This window comes from Heterodontus francisci, chromosome 40, assembly GCF_036365525.1.
Source record: "Heterodontus francisci isolate sHetFra1 chromosome 40, sHetFra1.hap1, whole genome shotgun sequence".
NCBI classification, from domain to species: domain Eukaryota; kingdom Metazoa; phylum Chordata; class Chondrichthyes; order Heterodontiformes; family Heterodontidae; genus Heterodontus; species Heterodontus francisci.
The window spans coordinates 32,699,352-32,720,072 of NC_090410.1; positions in this window are offsets into that span (position 1 = coordinate 32,699,352).

Genomic DNA, 20,721 nt, shown 5'->3' on the forward strand with positions numbered 1-20,721 from the left:
AAGGAGAAGGACTTGGTGGATGATGAGCCTAGGGAAGGGAGTGCAGATAGTCTCAGTCATCTCATTATCAAAAATGAGGAGGTGTTGGGTGTCTTGCAAAGCATTAAGGTAGATAAGTCCCCAGGGCCTGATGGGATCTACCCTCGAATACTGAGGGAGGCAAGGGAGGAAATTGCTGGTGCCTTGACAGAAATCTTTGTATCCTCATTGACTACAGGTGAGGTCCCAGAGGACTGGAGAATAGCCAATGTTGGTCCTTTGTTTAAGAAGAGTGGCAAGGATAATCCAGGAAATTATAGGCCGGTGAGCCTTACGTCAGTGGTGGGGAAAATATTAGAGAGGATTATTCGGGACAGGATTTACTCCCATTTGGAAACAAACAAACTTATTAGTGAGAGACAGCATGGTTTTGTGAAGGGGAGGTCGTGTGTCACTAATTTGATTGAGTTTTTTGAGGAAGTGACGAAGATGATTGATGAAGGAAGGGCAGTGGATGTTATCTATATGGACTTTAGTAAAGGCTTTGATAAGGTCCCGCATGGCAAACTGGTGCAAAAGGTGAAGTCACACGGGATCAGAGGTGAGCTGGCAAGATGGATACAGACTCGGTCATAGAAGACAGAGAGTATCAGTGGATGGGTGTTTTTCTGAATGGAGGAATGTGACTAGTGGTGTTTCGCAGGGATCAGTGCTGGGACCTTTGCTGTTTGTAGTATATATAAATGATTTGGAGGAAAATATAGCTGGTCTGATCAGTAAGTTTGCGGACGACACAAAGGTTGGTGGAGTTGCGGATAATGATGAGGATTGTCAGAGGATACAGCAGGATATAGATCGGTTGGAGACTTGGGCCGAGAAATGGTAGTTTAGTTTAGAGATACAGCACTGAAACAGGCCCTTCGGCCCACCGAGTCTGTGCCGACCATCAACCACCCATTTATACTAATCCTACACTAATCCCATATTCCTACCACATCCCCACCTGTCCCTATTATTTCCCTACCACCTACCTATACTAGTGGCAATTTATAATGGCCAATTTACCTACCTGGACAAATGTGAAGTAATGCATTTTGGAAGGTCCAATGCAGGTGGGAGGTATACAGTAAATGGCAGAACCCTTCGGAGTATTGACAAGCAGAGAGATCTGGGCGTACAGGTCCACAGGTCACTGAAAGTGGCAACGCAGGTGGATAAGGTAGTCAAGAAGGCATACGGCATGCTTGTCTTCATCAGTTGGGGGATAGCGTATAAAAATTGGCAAGTCATGCTGCAGCTGTACAGAACCTTAGTTAGGCCACACTTATAATATTGCGTGCAATTCTGGACGCCACACTACCAGAAGAATGTGGAGGCTTTGGAGAGGGTACAGAGGAGGTTTACCAGGATGTTGCCTGGTCTGGAGGGCATTTGCTATGAGGAGAGGTTGGAAAAACTCGGATTGTTTTCACTGGAACGACGGAGGTGGAGGGTCGACATGATAGAGGTTTACAAAGTTATGACCGGCATGGACAGAGTGGAAGAGTCAGTTACTAGGGGACATAGGTTTAAGTTGTGAGGGGCAAAGTTTAGAGGGGATGTGCGAGGCAAGTTTTTTACACAGAGGGTGGTGAGTGCCTGGAACTTGCTGCCAGGGGAGGTGGTGGAAGCAGATACGATAGCGACGTTTAAGAGACATTTTGACAAATACATGAATAGGAAGGGAATAGAGGAATATGGGCCCCGGAAGTGCAGAAGGTGTTAGTTTAGGCAGGAATCAAGATCAGCGCAGGCTTGGAGGGCTGAATGGACTCTTCCTGTGCTGTACTGTTCTTTGTTCTTTGATAGCAAATAAATTTCTGATTCTGAGTCTGCAAACTTGGCTGCCTGGTTCCTGCTGAAATCCGGTGGACTTCCTCTGCCAACTCAAGAAAATAACTTTGTTGCAATCTGCAACTATCTCCGCCTGCCATTTCCATGGCTGTGGCCTCATCGCAGTCCTCCTTCCCTGCCAGCTTATTGCCTTTACTCAAAACTTTAGAGTGAATTTTGTTTTTCTTCAGACCTCCAATGAACGTGTCTCTACGGTTGACTTTTAAATTGGCACCATAACCACAGTGATGCAACCATTTCTTTAATTTAATAATATAATCAGCAACAGAATCATTTAGCAATTACTTCCTTTCACAAAATGCAACTCAGGGTGCAATTTCATTCTTAATATGTAATATGAGTCCAGAATCTCACTTATTTCAGATTAGTCCAAAGTACTGGGGTCTCGTGAGCAGCATTGGTTAAACACCACCTTGAAAACATCTGGCACTATCATGGTGAGGAAAACATTCACTTTATCCTAATCTCCGATTTTGTTCCAAATGTGTAACTTGGGTTCATAATTCCACCAGTCCTCATTGTTAGGGTTGAATTCCCCCATTGTCCCAAAATACGTCTTCAGTGCCATATTTTTAAAATTAGGCACTCAATGAGTTATAGCCGAATATGAATTACAGGCCGATGAAGCAACCTTTCAAATCGCTCAAACTTCCTCAGAATCGACTTTGGGATTTCCAAAACATGTTTCAGAATGTTCTCAGACTGTATTCTCTCAAATGAGATGTAAAGAAAAATCAGTCCCATCCCTTCATCGTCATCTTTCTGTGTTGTAGACACAGAATAAAACTAACATGAGGTCTTAACTGGGAGCAAACATTTTGAACATTCTTTAATTACACCTTTCAACAGAAAGGGCAGCAAAGAGATACGACACAAATGCTCTGCTATTACATGCAATCAGCCTGTTTAATTCAGTATAATTCAGTATGATTAATGTAAAGGATTTTCTGCTCTATGTACACAAAAGGTGCCTTACATTAAATGTAAACTCAATCAAATCAATCTGTTTGTCTTCAAAACAACATGAATACAGAGACTGAGTGGAGAGAGTTTGGGTTCACGTGTGGTTTATATGTGAGAATCTTTTATTTTCTTCATTATTTTATAATCTTAGAAAGTACAGTGAAGGGATATTTCACCCCATTCTTCAGTTCCTCTCTAAACTTACTCTGAGTCACAGCGTAAATGAAAGTGTTTGTGCAGCAACTCAGGAGCTGAAGCATAAAACCAAGAATTTCTACAATGAGTGACAGACCTTCAGAATCAATCAGGCCCAGCAGAGCAAATCTAGAATGAATCGTAGTCACCAGGAACAGAATCCATAAAAGGATAAAATTCCCCGATATCATAAAAAGTGAAGTGATTGATTTTCTTCTGTTCATTGTCTCTGGATCACTGTGACTCTCCCCACTGACCCGGTCCCGAAGTCTCTTGCGATTTCTGATGGTCACTAGAATGTGTCTGACAGTTAAAACATTGAGTATCAGAATCAGAATAAACGGTACACAAGGGGTGAAAATATAATGTAGAAATTCAATTGCTGCCCATACTGGTGAAAAGATAACACTCCAGGGAAGAACGCAGAACCAGGGGGCTCGCATACCCATATAGCTGCTTGAAAGCATAAAATACCAGAAAATATTCTTTACACAGAACAACACAGACATTGTTCCAATAATCACAGCCGCCAATTTCTCAGTACAATATTTAGTTTTCAGTTTCTGGCAGCAAATGGCCACAAATCGATCAAAGGTGAAAGCGACGGTGAACCAGACAGAACAGTCCGTTGATGCATAAAGTAGGACAGCGTGGATATTACACACTGGAATATCAAGCACAAATCGAAACATTCTATGATAACTAATGGGAATTTGCCTCAGTATCAGATCGAAGATAATGACCAGCAGATCTGCCGCTGCCATGGCCACCAAGTAACGAGTGACACATTTGGAGAGACCACACTTTCCCCGAGACAAGATCACAATTGTCACTATGTTAACTGTAAGGAAGAGGAAAAACAGGGACATTATACATCAGGATGGGAGCAGGAATATCAATATGGTGGATCCATGGGTAGAATAATGGTCTCCACTGGTACACTGAAAGTATACATACTGAATGGTGCCATGAAAACCGAAGAGATCAATTCTCAGTTACAATAGGAATCAGTTACACTGGGATATGGTGGGACAATTACCAAAGTCTCGCTCCTGATCAGTGACCCTTGGATATGCTGAGCTTTTAATCCCCCGGCTTCTGCTGCTGTTCTATGACCATGGGATATGATAAATTGGTTTCCTGTTTCAGATTCTTTGCATTTAATCTTTGGCATGACTCCAACCTACTTGTTTTTGTGAATTAAAATGCAGTCCTTTGTGTCTTCTGCAAACTTGGATATATGGCTCTCAAGTTCATTATTATCTTATCTAAGTCATCAATAAATATTGTTAATACTTGAGGCTCCACCACAGATCATCTCGGCAGATTGGTCGTCAATTCATTCCAAAACGAGTTGTTCTGACCTCAGTGAGATCGTTAACATAAAACGTATGAGATATGAACCCCAAGAGCAATTTCAAGAATTACACAACAAGATTTCACGTTTTGAGACCCTTGTTATAATAACTAAACAGAAAGAAATCCCCAATTAACCAGACAGCACATTGTAAGCAGCTAATACCCCAAATTAACAAGAAAGATAGTTTTGCTATTAATTACAATGCTTGAAAACCTCACACCACATTTATATGTTACTAACTAACACCTCATCCCCGGGATGAAATGTTCGAGTCTTGGCATGCTTGTCTTAATCAGTAATCCACATCTGATGAAGAACTGGTTAACTTCTCTACCACTACCTTTGCAGAAATTGTTCTCAAGCGAATGGCCTCAGGGAACCGAGTATCCATATCCATGATTGTGAGTATATTTTGGTGTCCCACTTTTGTTTTTGGTAAACATCCTACTCAGTCTACAAACACCCTACATAATGGTTCCCCCAAAACTGATATGAGAATTAGAGGTGCCTGTTTGATGGCAGGTTGTGGTTTTCCCACAATCTGGCACATCTGGCACATTTTTTAAAACTGCACCACATCCTTGGAAAGACCTGGCCAGTAAAAATGCTACCATAGATGTGATTGGATCTTCCGGATCCCCTCATGTCCCACCATAGTAATTTCATGGGCCATGCTTCATCCGCAGGTCTGTCAGCAGGTCTCCACTTCCTCATCAGGATCCCAATTTTAATTTAATCCTCTTCCAGAACTCCCTTTGCCTCAGTTTCCATTTGAGACAATTGTGTCATTTTATTTAACTCTGGATCGGCTTGCTGACCCTTGATCAGAGAAGATTTGTTAAACATTTCCTTCAGATTATTCAAATCCCCAAAGAAAGTTTCAGATATTTGGCTGTCTGTCTGTGGTGCCAATTTTACCTCCGACAATTGAACTTGTTTAGTCATTGCTCCTGTCACTACACACGGAGGAAAAACTCCTGGAACCTTGTCCTGCAACTGTTCTGTCTCTTTGACTTCACTTGGTGTTTCAATGACTACAGGAGAAGTTACTACCTTCGCTCCGACAGAATCACTCCCCAGGTGGAGATCAACTCCATCTACCATCAAACTATGGACAACTCCTACAGTTACCGTTCAAGACATGAGGTCACACTCCAGGTGCACTCGATACAAAGGTACAGGTAGATACTCTCCGCCAATGTAAACCTTGGCATTCAGTGTGCTCTCTGGTGAAAAGTTATGCCTTTCCCAGCAAAGAGTTTGTGTGGCTCCTGTATCCCAACATATAACTAAAGGTTTACCTGCGTTAATTGAGGGATAAGGAGTTATTTTTCTTCTTGACAAGAATTCCCAATAACTCTCAAGTATCTTGCTCACATCCCCCCCACTCACAGCAGTTTTTATACTTGGCCTTACAGCTGCAGTCACAGCTACAGCTTGCTCTGTCATACTCTCAGTCAGGACCCTTTCTCTGAGTTGGCCTAGTGTGCCCCAATAACTCAGTGATGAGAGGGCATAGATTTAAAGTGATTGGTAGAAAAATTAGAGGGGAGATGTGAAAAGCTTTTTCACCCAGAGGGTGGTGATGGTCTGGAAGTCACTGTCTGAAAGGGTAGTTGAGGCAGAGACCCTCATCTCATTCAGAAGGAGTCTGGATATGCACCTCAAGTGCCGTCAGCTGCAGGACTATGGACCAAATGCTGGAAGGTGGGATTGGAATAGGCGCATTGTTTTTTGGCCAGCACAGACATAATGGGCCAAGTGGCCTCTTTCTGTGCCTTCAACTTTCTATGATTCTATGGGTTTACCCCACAATTTCCAGCATTCTGCACAAAGATGTCCCACCTTGTGTCAATGATAACACTTAGGCTTTCAGACCGCACTTCCATCCTCAATATCTTCCTTTCTGGCCTAATGAGGAGATCTTGGGGCATTCCCAGCTATCCCTCTTTTCCTTGGCTACTTGCCTTCTTTTCACCCTCCCATCTTCTGTCCTTCTCAGGTTTGTGGGGGTGACAGACAAAGGGTTTGGGCTTGTAAACAAGCTCGTAATCATCAGCAATCTCAGCTGCCTGTCTGGCTTTTGAAACCTTCAGGTTCTTTAAATGGCTTCTTATTAATGGAGAAAGTGATTTTTAAAAATTCTTCCAGGAGAACTATTTCTCATACATGGTATCTACCTTTAGTGCCCACATCAAACGATCAAAATTGATTTGCTTTACCCTCTCATTCTATATAAGTCTGCCCAGTCTGTCTCCGGAGGTTTCAGAGCTTCAGAGACTATCTCATGTGCAGCGAGATGAGCCTTTTTTGCCATCTTATAATCTGCAGAAGCCTTCTCAGAAAGCATAACAGAAACATCATGAGCTCTGCGCATCAACCTGCTTTGCATGAGCAGTGCCCAGCTTTCCTTCGGCCACTTCATCTGTCTCGCTCTCTTTCAAAAGAAATGAAAAATGTGTCTACATCCCTTTCCTCAGACTTTGGGAGGCCTTGTACAAACTTAAAACGTTCTCCACTGGGTCCTCGGCTGGAATCAGCTTCTTCCTCAGAACTTTCACTGGAATCAAAGACAGGCTTTTGTTTTAGTTTCAGCTTTTTTCATTCAATTTCCATTCCTTCTCTTTCACTTTCTTTTTGAAATTCTCATTCAAGTTTCTTCATTTCTTTTTCTTTTCAAGCTCAATGTTTTTCATTTCCAATTCTCTTTCTTTCGGAAATGTTCTCTCTTTCACCCTTTCCTCTCTTTCCACTTTCAAGTTCAAGCTACTTCATCTGCAACTGAATTTTAGCTAATTCAATTGAATTATCATCTGGTTTGCCTTTTTCTTCTTTCAATTTCAAATGCTATTACTTCAATTATGTCTGCTTTCTTAGCTCCTGGTTTCAACACTGATCCCAATTTTGCTGCCAATGCTATTAGTTTATCCTTGGTTGGAAAACTCTATGACTCGATGACACTCAGGGATAAAAGTCATCCTTCTCCAGAAAGGTCATAGAAACTGACAAATCCATTCTGGTAATGTAAACTTTACTCGAATGCACAAGAAACCTTTTTTTTCCCCTTTTCCTCTTTTCAGTTATTATTACGCCACTTAGAATTTCATCTCGTCAGCTTTGGCTGATCCAGCACAGAGCCCCCAATTATATGTTACATCCGGGGCGTGAGGAATGCATTGTATTTTCTAGTTCCACTTCTCCACAGGTCACAACATATATTTATATGTTTATCCAGGTTCTGATACAGTCAATGATAGAATCTACTCTTTCCCCCCGAATCAATTGCATCAACCAGATTTCTTTAATAACCAACAAAACTATCAATTTATTACAAACAAGACTTATCCAGAAATGAAGCAAAATATCAACACACTGATTGAAATATAAACATTCCTTTTTACCTTAGCCACTCTCTCCACACACACACACACATACATCGGTTAACTAAAAAGTAGAAATTTTCTCTGCAGAGCTATTTTACAAAAAACAACAAAAGAATACTTTTGCGAAATACTTGCTAATTCTTGAAGAAAAAAGAGAAGATATGGAAGGATATCAGTTGTCCTTTTTGGTCTGGTGTCCAAGTATATGGAGATTGATGACTGGGATCTTTTCTGGAGCAGTTCATTCTGGAGCTGTCAAGCAATAGTCTGGTAGACTTTCCAGGAGAAATGTAACATCAGGGGTTTCAGTTATCCCACTCTGGATTAGCAGGTTTGTCAAAGAGTTAAAGAAAGATGAGCTGGTGTCTTATGTCTCAGCAGGCTGACCTGTAACTGCCTTCAAACACAGTCCACACACCAACTGAACCTAAACAATATCTCAGAAGTGAAACCACAAACAGCAAGTCAGAACGTTCTGACAATGATACATCTTGACATGTCACTGCTCGGTAAACACCTTCCCCATGTCACCAAGGTTTCTGTTGTTTATTGAGCTTAAGGCATGTGATTTCTAGTAAAGGTTGTTTTCAAGCAAGACCTCTCAGTGATCCTTGTAAAAAACACATACATCAAATCATTTCAGTTTTAAGTATAAATCCTCAAAAAACATTCAAAAATGGAAGCACTGTCATAACACTTAGTTAAACGTAGGAAAACCTGTCTGGTTGGTTTTGCTATGATCATCGCAAGTAAGTAATCACAGACCTACTGAATTGGCCAGTACATCCACTTACAGAAAGAATAAAACCTGTTGTCGTCAAACAAGAGGAGGGACAAGAGGGAGGTCCTTCGACCCCTCCTCACTTGACCATAACGCACTCACTCTCCATCCATCCATCCATTCATCCATCCATCTATCTATCTACCCATCTAATAATTCATGCAATGGGAGAATTTACACTTATATTACAAAGCTATTCTGATGAACAGTCACGATCAAGGGGCTGATGCTGTAACTGATGCTGAGATCTGCTCCTTCGGGTTTGAGAACCTATCAGGATGGAAGTGGGACAATATTAATCTGGCGCTTTCTACCTGTGAGTGAGAACTGAATAGATTTCCACTTAATCAAGGGAATATAAATCAATAAAATGAGAATGGAAACTACTTCACACATTACTCCATTTCCAATCAATTAGAATTAAATTCAGTTGGAATGATTTATTGTCAATTGTAACTCTGTATCGTTAATCTTATCCAGCAGACCTTCAATTATCCTTAAAACCATGTCTACACATATCAATTAAGCGGCTCTTGTCCCGTGTGCACAATGATAATAAGGGTGGGGACAGACCCTTCACCAGGAATAAAACCCACCTGATTATCCTTTCCTTAAACATAATGCAATGAATATCAGGCTGGTTCTGTAATGGACATGCAATCCTTCTCCATCACTTTTTATTCCAACACCCTCGTCAGGCAGTGAGAGTCAAGAAGTGAGTTAAGGTGGGTTACAATATTAATAAGGGGGCATAAAACTTACCAGGAACAGCAATAAAAGCAAGGGTGGGAAAATAAATACGCTCTATATCACGAAGCACCATACTGACATAATATTCCAGTGAACTAATCCAATTAATTCTTTCCATTTCTGCAGAACGTTGATCCCAGTTTGTGCTGGAGACCAAACTCTTACTGACTCTGTAACTGAGCAAAGACCCTTATGTAAGGCAGGAGAAATCTCCATTGACATAATTATGAGGCAAGGAGTCTGACATTAGTTACAGTGACTGAACAAAAAGATTCCATTAATCTCTTTTACACAACACATTGCAATATCATAAATTATATTTAGCCAGATATTGCACAATGGAAAGTGAATCTCCCCAGAGTCCAGGGAAGAACAGACTGGGTGAAATTTGCAGTCTGACAGCATTGAGTGCAGTGAGAACAGATTTATTTACAGGTTGCTCAATATTTCTGTGATATAATGTGTTCTGTAATTTTAGAGAATTTCTATCCAATTCACAGGGTGGACTTTAAACTCAGCCAGTGAGACCAAAACACGTGATATAGCCCCGAGAATATTCTTTACTCATTTCTGGATCAAACATCATTTTATTTCCATCGTCCTTAAGATGCTGTCACACTCCCAGACCCTAAAGATCGGGCACACGTGATCTGGAATCAGTCCAAAAAATACACAACCATTGACCCGACACATAGTCATATGTGGCCATGTAGCTGCTCTCAACATTGAAACATTCCCGAGGTTTCCCCACAAGTATTGACTCCCATCCAGAGACCCATGTGATTAGATTCCAAGCGCCCAATCTCTATAAATGGTGATGCAATCACTGGTAACGGAATAAATCCTTACAATTACATCGGACTTACTCAAAATGCTGGCACAATTCCTGGGAAACAATCCACAATTACTAACTGTTCCTGTAAACGCTTGTAAAGATCTCACTGTCAAGTGTTTCTTATACTTATTCTCTCATTTCCAGAGGCAGAGTGCAAATAATTCACATTTCCAGAGATCTCCACCAGACAAAGTCCTAATTCCTGAATTTTAACCAGTTAGAGAAACTGGGATGGTTTTCAATGGAACAGAGAATGGCTCATGTAGATTTAACAGAGATGCTCACAATCATGAAGGATTTTGACAGAATAGAGAGGGAGAAACTGTTTCCACTGGCAGGAGGGTCAATAACCAGATGACACAGATTTAGAACAATTGGCAAAAAATCCAGGGAGGATATGATGAGAAATTTGATGCAGTGATTTGTTGTGAGCTGGATTACAGTATCTGAGAAAGTAGGAAGCAGATCCAATAGTAACTTTCCAAAGGAAGTGGATATATATTGAAAAGGAGATATTTGCATGGCTATGGGGGAATAGCAGCAGAGAGGTAATAATTGAATCTCTCTTTCAAAAACACGGCACAGACTCCTTCTGTACGGAATAATAAAATGACTGTCTATAAACAATTTACATTTGTATAGCACCTTAATCACAATCAAACATCCCAAGACACTGTACAGGAGCATTTAAAACAACATTTGACACCGAGTCACATCAGGAGATATTAAGTCAGATGACAATAATCTTGGACAAAGAGGTAGGTTTTAACAAGTGGCTGAAAAGAGGAATGTGAGGTGGTGAGGCAGATTGATTTAGGGAGGCAATTCCAGAGCTTAGGCCCTGGCAACTGAATGCATGGTCACCAATGGTGGAGTGATTAAAATTGGGGATTCTCAAGAGGCCAGATTGGAGGTTTTTGGGGATGGATGAGATTATAGAGATAGGGAGGGGTGAAGCAGTGGAAGGATTTGAAAACAAGAATGAGAATTTTAAAATCAGGGCATTGCTTGATGAGATTAGATTAGAGATACAGCACTGAAACAGGCCCTTCGGCCCACCGAGTCTGTGCCGAACATCAACCACCCATTTATACTAATCCTACACTAATCCCATATTCCTACCAAACATCCCCACCTGTTCCTATATTTCCCTACCACCTACCTATACTAGTGACAATTTATAATGGCCAATTTACCTATCAACCTGCAAGTCTTTTGGCTTGTGGGAGGAAACCGGAGCACCCGGAGAAAACCCACGCAGACACAGGGAGAACTTGCAAACTCCACACAGGCAGTACCAGGAATCGAACTTGACTTGACTGGGAGACAATGTAGATCAGCAAGCACAGAGTTGACAGGGGAACAGGACTTGGTGCGAGTTAGGATACAGGCAGCAGGGTTTTGGATGAACTCAAGTTTAAGGGGAGTAAAATGTAGAAGACCTGCCAAGAATGCATTGGAATGGTCAGGTCTTGAGGTAACAAAGGAATGAATGAGGGTTTCAGTGGCAGATGAGCTGAGACAGGGGTGAAATCAGGTGATGTCACAGAAGTGGGCGACACAGTGGCGCAGTGGTCAGCACTGCAGCCTCACAGCTCCAGCGACCCGGGTTTGATTCTGGGTACTGCCTCTGTGGAGTTTGCAAGTTCCTGCTGTGACTGCGTGGGCTTTCGTCGGGTTCTCTCGTTTCTTCCCACAGCCAAAGACTTGCAGGTGATAGGTAAATTGGCCGTTGTAAATTGCCCCTAGTGTAGGTAGGTGGTAGGAGAATTAAGGGAAGGTGGGGATATGAGAGGGTAATGGGATTGATGTAGGATTGTATAAATGGGTGGTTGATGGTCGGCACAGACTCGGTGGGCCGAAGGGCCTGTTTCAGTGCTGTATCTCTAAATAAATAAAGTGGAAATAGCCACAGGTCCTAGCTATGCCTGCATTTTGGTGGAATATGTGGAACATTCCTTGTTTTAGTCTGACTTGGGCCCCCTCCCTCACCTCTTTTTCTGGTACATTGATAACCTTACGGGCGCGGAGCAGACCTGCGGGGAGAACTCTGAGCATGAGAAGAGGATAAATAGAACCTGAGGATCATGGCCTAGACACTTACTGTCCGGGAGCAGAGTGGAGAGGAGTGGACCTGTGGGGAGAACGCCGAGCGAGAGAAGAGGATAAATAGAACCCGAGAACCATGACCTGGACACTTCCCTTCCGGCAGCGGAGAGCAGTCCAGACGCACCGGAGTTTTGAAATAAAGAAGGCAAAAAGTCAACAGTGACATCATATGAAAGTTGCAAGGTGATTGGTTGGTGAGTAACTACTGTTAGGGAATAACTCTAAATAGCTGGGTAAGTAACCAAAGAAAAGAGAAAGGTCTACAGTTTTTTATATATAGTAGGTAGTTTTTTGGGGGGATTCAAGGTTCCTAGTATAAATAATCTAATTTTTGGGTAATTTAAAGGAGTAAATTTAGGGTAAGTCATAGACTCATAGAGTCATACAGTTCTACAGCACAGAAACAGGACCTTCAGCCCATCGTCTCTGTGCCAGCCATCAAACACCTATCTATTCTAATCCTATTTTCCAGCACTTGGCCCGTAGCCTTGTTTCATGGCACGGCAGCTCGTCAGCGTGGAATGCTCCTCTTGTGCAATGTGGGAAGTAAGGGGCACTGCCAGTCTCCAGGGCAAACACCTGGAAGTGTCTTCAGCTGCAGCTACTTGAAATCCACGTTTCAGATCTGCAGCGGTGGCTGGAGACACTGTGGAGCATCCGCGAGGTGGAGATCATCGTGGATAGCACGTACAGGGAGGTGGTCACACCGTCGGTAAAGACTGCTCAGGCAGAAAGTGAATGGATGACCACCAGGCTGAGTAGTAGGCGCAGGCAGGTAGTACAGGAGTCCCCTGTGGCCATTCCCCTCTCAAACAGACATACCGCTTTGGATACTGTTGGGGGAGATAGCTTCTCAGGGGAATGCAGCAAGACTCAAGTCTGTGGCACCATGGGTGGCTCAGCTGTACAGCAGGGGAGGAAAAGTAGTGGGAGAGTTTTAGTGATGGGGGTTCTATCGTAAGGGGTACAGATAGGCATTTCCGTGGCCGCAAAGGTGACTCCAGGATGATATGTTGCCTCCTTGGTGCTAGGGTCAAGGATGTCATGGGGCCAATGCAGGATATTCTGAAGGGGATGGCTGAACAGTCAGAGGTCATGGTACACATTGGTACTAACAACATAGGTAGAAAGAGGGATGAGGTCCTGCAACAAGAATTCAGGGAGCTAGGTAGCAGATTAAAAAGCAGCACCTCAAAGGTTATAATCTTTGGATTACTCCCAGTGCTAGTGAGTATAGGAATTTGAAGAGTTTTTAGAGATACAGCACTGAAACAGGCCCTTCGAACCACCGAGTCTGTGGTAACCAATAGCCACCCATTTATACTAACCCTACAGTAATCCCATATTCCCTACCACCTACCTACACTAGGGGCAATTTACAATGGCCAATTTACCTATCACCTGCAAGTCTTTGGCTGTGGGAGGAAACCGGAGCACCCGGCAAAAACCCAAGGGATCATAGGGAGAACTTGCAAACTCCGCACAGGCAGTACCCAGCATCAAACCCGGGTTCCTGGAGCTGTGAGGCTGCACTGCTAACCACTGCACCACTGAGACGCCCACTGCATTCCCCAGAGAAGCTATCTCCCCCAACAGCATCCAAAGATAGAGCAGATGAATGCGTGACTAAAGAGATGGTGCAGGAGGGAGGGCTTTAGTTTCCTGGATCACTGGGTCTGTTTCAGGCAAAGGTGGGACCTGTACAAGTTGGACGGGTTGCGCCTGAACCGAATGGGACCAACATGCTTGCTGGCAGGTTTGCTCGTTCTGTTGGGGGGGCGGTTTAAACTAATTTGGCAGGGGGATGGGATACAGAGTGGAGGTACAGTAGGGGGTGGTACACAGTCAAATATAGAAGAGAAACTGAGTCAATCTGGAAGGCAGAGCAAATATAGACCTGTTAAGGCACAAGCGAATAATGCAAGGCTGGATTGCATCTATTTTAACGCAATGAGTCTTAGTAGTAAGGCAGATGGATTGAGGCATTGATTAACACATGGGAATATGATATTATTGCTATCACAGAGACATGGTTGAGGGAGGGGCAGGACTGGCAGCTCAATATTCCAGAGTATAGAATCTGCAGGCGTGACAGAGGGGGTTGTAAAAGAGGACGTGGCATTGCACTGTTGATCAAGGAGTCAATTACTGCAGTAAGGAGGGATGATATCCTGGAAGCTTCCTAAAACGATGTCATATGGATAGAACTTAATAACAAAAAGGGGGCAAATCACTTGACTGGAAATGTACAACAGGCCTCCAGTCAGGGAGAGATAGAGGAGCAGATATGTCGGCAAATCTCAGAGAGGTGCAGAAATAATAGGGGAATAATAGTAGGGGATTTCAACTTCCCCAGTATTAACTGGAATAGTCTTAGTGCAAAAGGCTTAAAGGGGGCGGAATTCTTAAAATGCAGACAGGACAACTTTTTGAGCCAGCACGTAGAAAGTCCTACAAGATAGATAGATTCTTGTTAGGCAAGGGAATCAAAGGTTATCGGGAGTAGCTGGGAGTGTGGAATTAAAGACACAAACAGATCAGTCATGATTTTATTGAATGGCAGAGCAGGCTAGAAGGGCCGAATGACCTACTTCTGCTCCTAATTTGTATGTTTGTCTGTTTGCATGAGTCGATAGGGAGAAACTGTTCAAGATTAGTGGAAGGGTCGAGATCAAGAGGACAGGAATTTAAAGTGATTGGCAAAAGAACTAACGTCGACATGAGAAAAAAGACTTTTTCTCTGCAGTGAATGGTTTTGATCTGGAATGCACTGCCTGAGAGTGTGGTACACGTAGATTCAATCAGGGCTTTCAAGGGAATTAGATAAAAACCTGAAGGGAAAAAATTGCAGGTCTATGGAGAAAGCGGGGGGGAGTGGGACTAGCTGAGTTGCTCTTGCAGAGAGCTATCAAGAACACGATGGACCAAATGGCCTTCTTCTGTGCTGTAGCCAATCTATGATTCTATGATTCTAACTCAATTAACACCTACTTTCCTACTCATTTCACTGTAAAATTATTTGGATTTCATTAAAAGCTGACAGCTATGAAACTGAAAATGTGCACCCTGGAATTTTCTGTTCACGACAGATGTTGTTGAGGTTGTTGGCCAGGGATTGCAAGAACTACTGAGTCTGTTACGAACTGCTGACATGTATGAAAAACAGCTTGTGAACTAAAGTAACCTGAGTTCAGACACTAACCTGTGCTGGTAAAAACCAGTTTGAATTAATTAAGTTATGTGAAAAACAAGGGAGATATCACAAGAATGGAGCCTTATTTGGACAAGGAGTGATACCGGGGTCCTTGGGCCTGGTCCAATAAGGAGAAGATACGAACAAGGTGAGCAGGCCTAAACCAACGGGAAAGAGACAGCACAGCTCAAAGAGATAAGAAAGAGAATAAGTACGGAGAATCACGGGCATAGAGCCAGCGAGAAACTCCGGAGACCAACCATCGCGGAAGTGGAAGACCCTGCATCAGCAATGCAGAGACGACGTGAAAGAGAGAGAGAACGGAATGCCTGGCCAGCGTCAGCTCTCCCCTTTTCGGGTATTAGCCTTTATTTTCTGTGACTAGGTCAGGAAATGTCAGAGGAACCTAGTGGGTGTGTGTATCGATTCTAGTTTTGTCATAAACTGTATAAACCAGTTTGAGTTGCAAGCTTTTGTCTAACCAAGTGTATAAGCTTTATTCTTACATTGTATAACAATGTGAATAAAGTAAATTGTTAGTTCAAGAAAGGACTGAGTTTCCTCCTCTTTGTACTAAGCCAATAACCGTAGCCGGTGGATTAGGTGGAGGGCGGCTCTCCTGTAACCCCGATATCCCAATCACCCAGCCTGAGCCTGAATTAAGAGGACTTAGTCCCACGTGACGGCCAGGACCAAGTGGGCGGGGGGAGTAAAGGAGCCAAGGGGGAGTTGACTCCGCTCCCCTGTTTACAAGGTAGAGGAATTCAGCATTTTCTCTGAAGTAATTTGTCCATGAGGAACCCAACTGCATGGATTCAGTAGTGTAGCAGTTATCACGATCACTGCTAATGCTAAAATCCCCCAGATCAAACTCAGGCAAAAGAATTAAGTTAGAATCTTTTTTTTCCTCTGAAATAAACAACCCCATTACATTTAACAAAAGTTCCACCAGATTCCTGGTGTCTTCGGCAAACAACTTCTTAAACCAGTGTAAAATGAGCTACAGGAAACAGCTTATCACCTGCAAAGTACAAATCAAATCATGAAAGGATCGACTCTCCTTCAGTAAGAATTTGCTCCATTCTGCAAAAGAAGCTTATGGCTTGATTAATGGTGATTAAAACAATTGCTTTTTTCACATTGGATGCATGTAAGTAATTCAACCCAATGGCTCTACTGAAACTGTGTTATAAAAATCATTTTACTGACTGATAATCAAACCTGGGCCACAGCAGTGATAGCATCAGATAGTAAACTCGAGATCACCAGGAAAAGCTGTAACAGCTCTTGTGATTATTTGATGTGTCTATTCATATTGGATGCACTTTTACTTCGGACTTGTTTGAACTGTAACTGCATTTCATGGCCCTACAGATTACTGATTTATTTATATGAATCCCTAATATTTAATCATCAATTGGGGTGCAGCTGTCTTTATTTCAAATGAATTTTGGATGTTCTGCATTCCTCAAAATGCTACTTTTAAATTACATAAAAATTACATTTATCCAGAACGCAGGCACATATAAAAATAATGGTTAATGACATAAACACAAATAGATGGGGGGGTGAATTTTATGTTGGTGACGGGGTCTTGGCCACCAGCTGAAGCACCAGCGAGAGCCCTGCGTCACCTCTTTGTGTGAAGGCCCGCCGCATTACCTGCCAATTAGACACTTAAGTACTCTAGTAATTTCCTGACAACAAATGTTAGATTAACCAGTCTATAATTCCCTCTTTTTCCTCTCTCACCTTTCTTAACCAGTAGAGTGACATGCACAATTTTCAAATCAACATAACAGCATAAGAAATACAATGAGTAGACCATTCAGCCCCTCGAGCCTATTCTGTCATTCAATACAACCATGGCTGATCTTCAAACTAAATTACACCTTCCTGTCTGATCCTGACATCCTTAATTCCCTTAGTACCCAAAAATCTAATGATTTCCCTCTTGAATATACTCAAGCACAGGGCATTCACAGCATTCTGCGGTAGAAAATTCCTAAGATTCATAAGTGTGAGAGTCGAAATTTCTCCTCATCTTAGTCCCAAATGAACAACTCCTTAATCTGAGACTGTGACCCATGTTCTAAAATCCCCAGCTACAGGAAACATTTTCTCAGCATCTAACCTGTCAATCTCCTTCAAAGTTTGATGTGTTTCAATTAGATCACATCTCATTCTTCGAAACTCTTGAGAATATAGGCATAGTCTACTCAATCTCTCCTCATAGAATAATGCCCTTATCCCAGGAACCAGTCTTTGTTGTTCTCCCACTAGTCCAAGCGTAACCTTCCTTAGGTAAGGAGCCCAAAACTGTACTCCAGGTGTAGTCTCAGCAAAGTAGTAAGACTTCTTCACTCTTATACTCCAATCCCTTTGCAACAAAAGCTCACACACCATCAACTTTCCTAAAGGAATGGTTCCCAAGTTGAGAGAACTTTGAAAGATTATAATTTGGTCATCTGAAATATTCTCACCTACTTCCTGGAAAATCCTGGGATGCAAACCATCTGATTCTGGGGATTTGTCACTCTTTAGTGTCATTATTTTCTTAATTTCTGTTATTTTGCTGCAGTAAATTTTGGTGAAACACTGTCCCTGATTCAATACCAATTTCCTTGCTATGTCACGCATGCTGACCTCTGCCTCTATTGTAAATACTGACGCAAAGTTATTTTTCAACGTGTCTGCCATTTCCTTAGTTTCATTGACAATATTACCATTCTCAGTTTTCAAAGAATCCACATTGCTCCTGAACACCCTCTTTTCCCGAATTTAACTGTAAACAAAATTCTGTTGATTTTGATATCCCATGCAAGTTTCTTTTTCATACTCTCTTTTTGTAGCTCTTGCTATCTGTATTGTCACCCTTTGCTGTTTTTGCATCTTTACCAATCGCCAGCATCTGTGCTTTTCTTTTGCATATTTGTGTGTCTTTTCATTAACTTTAATGTTGTCCCTTACATCTTTAGTTGTCCATGGCTGGTCATTGTTTTCTGACAAGGAGAGATCTCACTTTTTAGGGGTACAAACTGGTTCTATATCATATTAAATTCTTTTTGAACACCTCCCACTGATATTCTGTCATTTTACCCATTAACAGATTTGCCCAGTTTCCTGTGGACAGTCTCTGTCTCATCCCATTAAAGTCAGCCTTACCGAAATCTAAAATCTTAGTTTTACATTTCTTCCTTTCAAACACTACGTTGAACTTAATCATATTATGATCATTATAAGATAAATGTTCACACATCAATCGGCTCTTAACTAATTCAGGTTCATTTCTCATTACTAAATCTAATATGCTCTGCCCCTTGTTGGTTCTCGGATGGGTTGTTGCAGAAAACAATCCCAGACACACTGAACGAATTTGTCTCTTTCTGACACGTGCTAGTCTGTTTATTCCAATCAAATGAAAGTTCAAATCTTCCATTAAACCCACTCTGCCTTTGCTACATGCTTGTCTAATCTCTGCATTTACAAGCTACCATTCCACAGATACTTCCAGGGATCTGTACACAACTCCCACTAATCTTTAATCCTTTTCTACTTCTTAATTCCATGCACAAATTCTGCACTGCCTGCTTACCCTTCATTATATCCCCTCTTATCATTGAAGTGATATCATCCTTCATCAATAAGGCTATTCTTCCCCCTCGACCATTTTCCCTATCTTTCCTGCAGATGTTGTGTATATTTAGCTCCCAGTCCTGACCATAATGCAGCCATGTCTCAAAAATCCCTGAATTCTGCAAAGATCCCTGTGGATCGGAAAACCACAAATGTCACACCCATGTTCAAGAAAGGAAAGACAGAAAGCGGGAAACTATGGCTGGAATCTGATGCATCCACACAGGTGTGAGCGAGAAGGAGGGGGTGCATTACCTACCATCACCTGCTGCTATTTACCAATGGCAGAAAAGGTGGCAAATGGCCCGCCCGCACAAGGCCAATTGAGTCCCTTAAGTGGCCACTTAAGGGCCTCCTCCCGCCATCACTGGTATTTTACCAGTAGCAGATGGGCATTTTAGCATGTGAGGAGGCCGTCCAGTAATACCTGCCGGACTCCTTGCAGGCTGGGGGACCCTCCTGATTAGGCCCCACATTAGCCCTGCCAGCAGCATGGGCTGCTCCTGCTAAAACTAACCCCTTTGCCCTGCTCTCTGACTCACTTCCCCCCAACTTGCTGGGGCCTAGCGATTGTCCCAAGCGAGCCCCAACCCCAATTACCTAATCCCAGCCCGTCATCCATTGTGTCGCCTCTCGCTGAGTGCAGTCCCAGCAGTGACCACCAGTCCCTGTGGCGCTGCTTGGCCTGAACAGCTGCTGGCTCTTTATTTGGTTGGCAGCTTTTGGAGGCGGGACTTGGTATCTCAGAGGGGCGGAAGTCCTGACTGAAGTCAATTCAGGGCCTGGGCCCATGTAAAATAGCAGCATGGCCTCCAGGCCTGGGGCGGCAGGTTCTCCCCCAATATTTCAGCTGGTGGGCAGGGCCACTGCCTCAATGTTAAATTCTGGCCTATAAACCAGTTAGACAAACATCTGTAATAAAAGCAGAAAGTGCTGGAAATACGCAGCAGGTCTGGCAGTATCTGTGGAGAGAAAAGCAGAATTAATGTTTCAGGTCTGTGACCATCAGTCTGTAGCTTAACATCTGTCATTGGGAAAATGCAGGAATCTATTATTAAGGACGTGGTAGCAGGACATTTAGAAAATCATTATGCAATTAGTCAATGTCAACATGGTTCTGTGACAGGAAAATCATGTTTGACAAATTTATTAGAGTTCTTTCAGGATGTAACAAACAGGATGAAGAAAGGGGAACCAGTAGATGTAATGTATTGGGATTTCCAAAAGGCATTTGATAAGGTGCCACAGTGAGTTCGGCTAATATATTAGCACGCTCAGAGGATGGGATAATTAATAGGAAACAGAGAGTCGGGATAAATGGGCCTTTTTTGGGTTGTCAAACTGTAACTAGTAGTGTGCCACAGGGATCAGTGCTGGGGCCTCAACTATTTACAATCTATATTAATGACTTGGATGAAGGGACTAAGTGTACTGCAGCTAAATTTGCTGACAATACAAAGATAGGTGGGAAAGCAAGTTGTGAGGAGGATACAAAGAGTCTGCAAAGGGATAGAGAGAGGTTGAGTGAGAGGGCAAAAATGTGGCAGATGGAATAAAATGTGAAGTTCTCCATTTTGGTCGGAAGAATAGAAAAGAAAAACATGATTTAAGTGTAAAGTGATTACAGAATGCTCCTGTACAAAG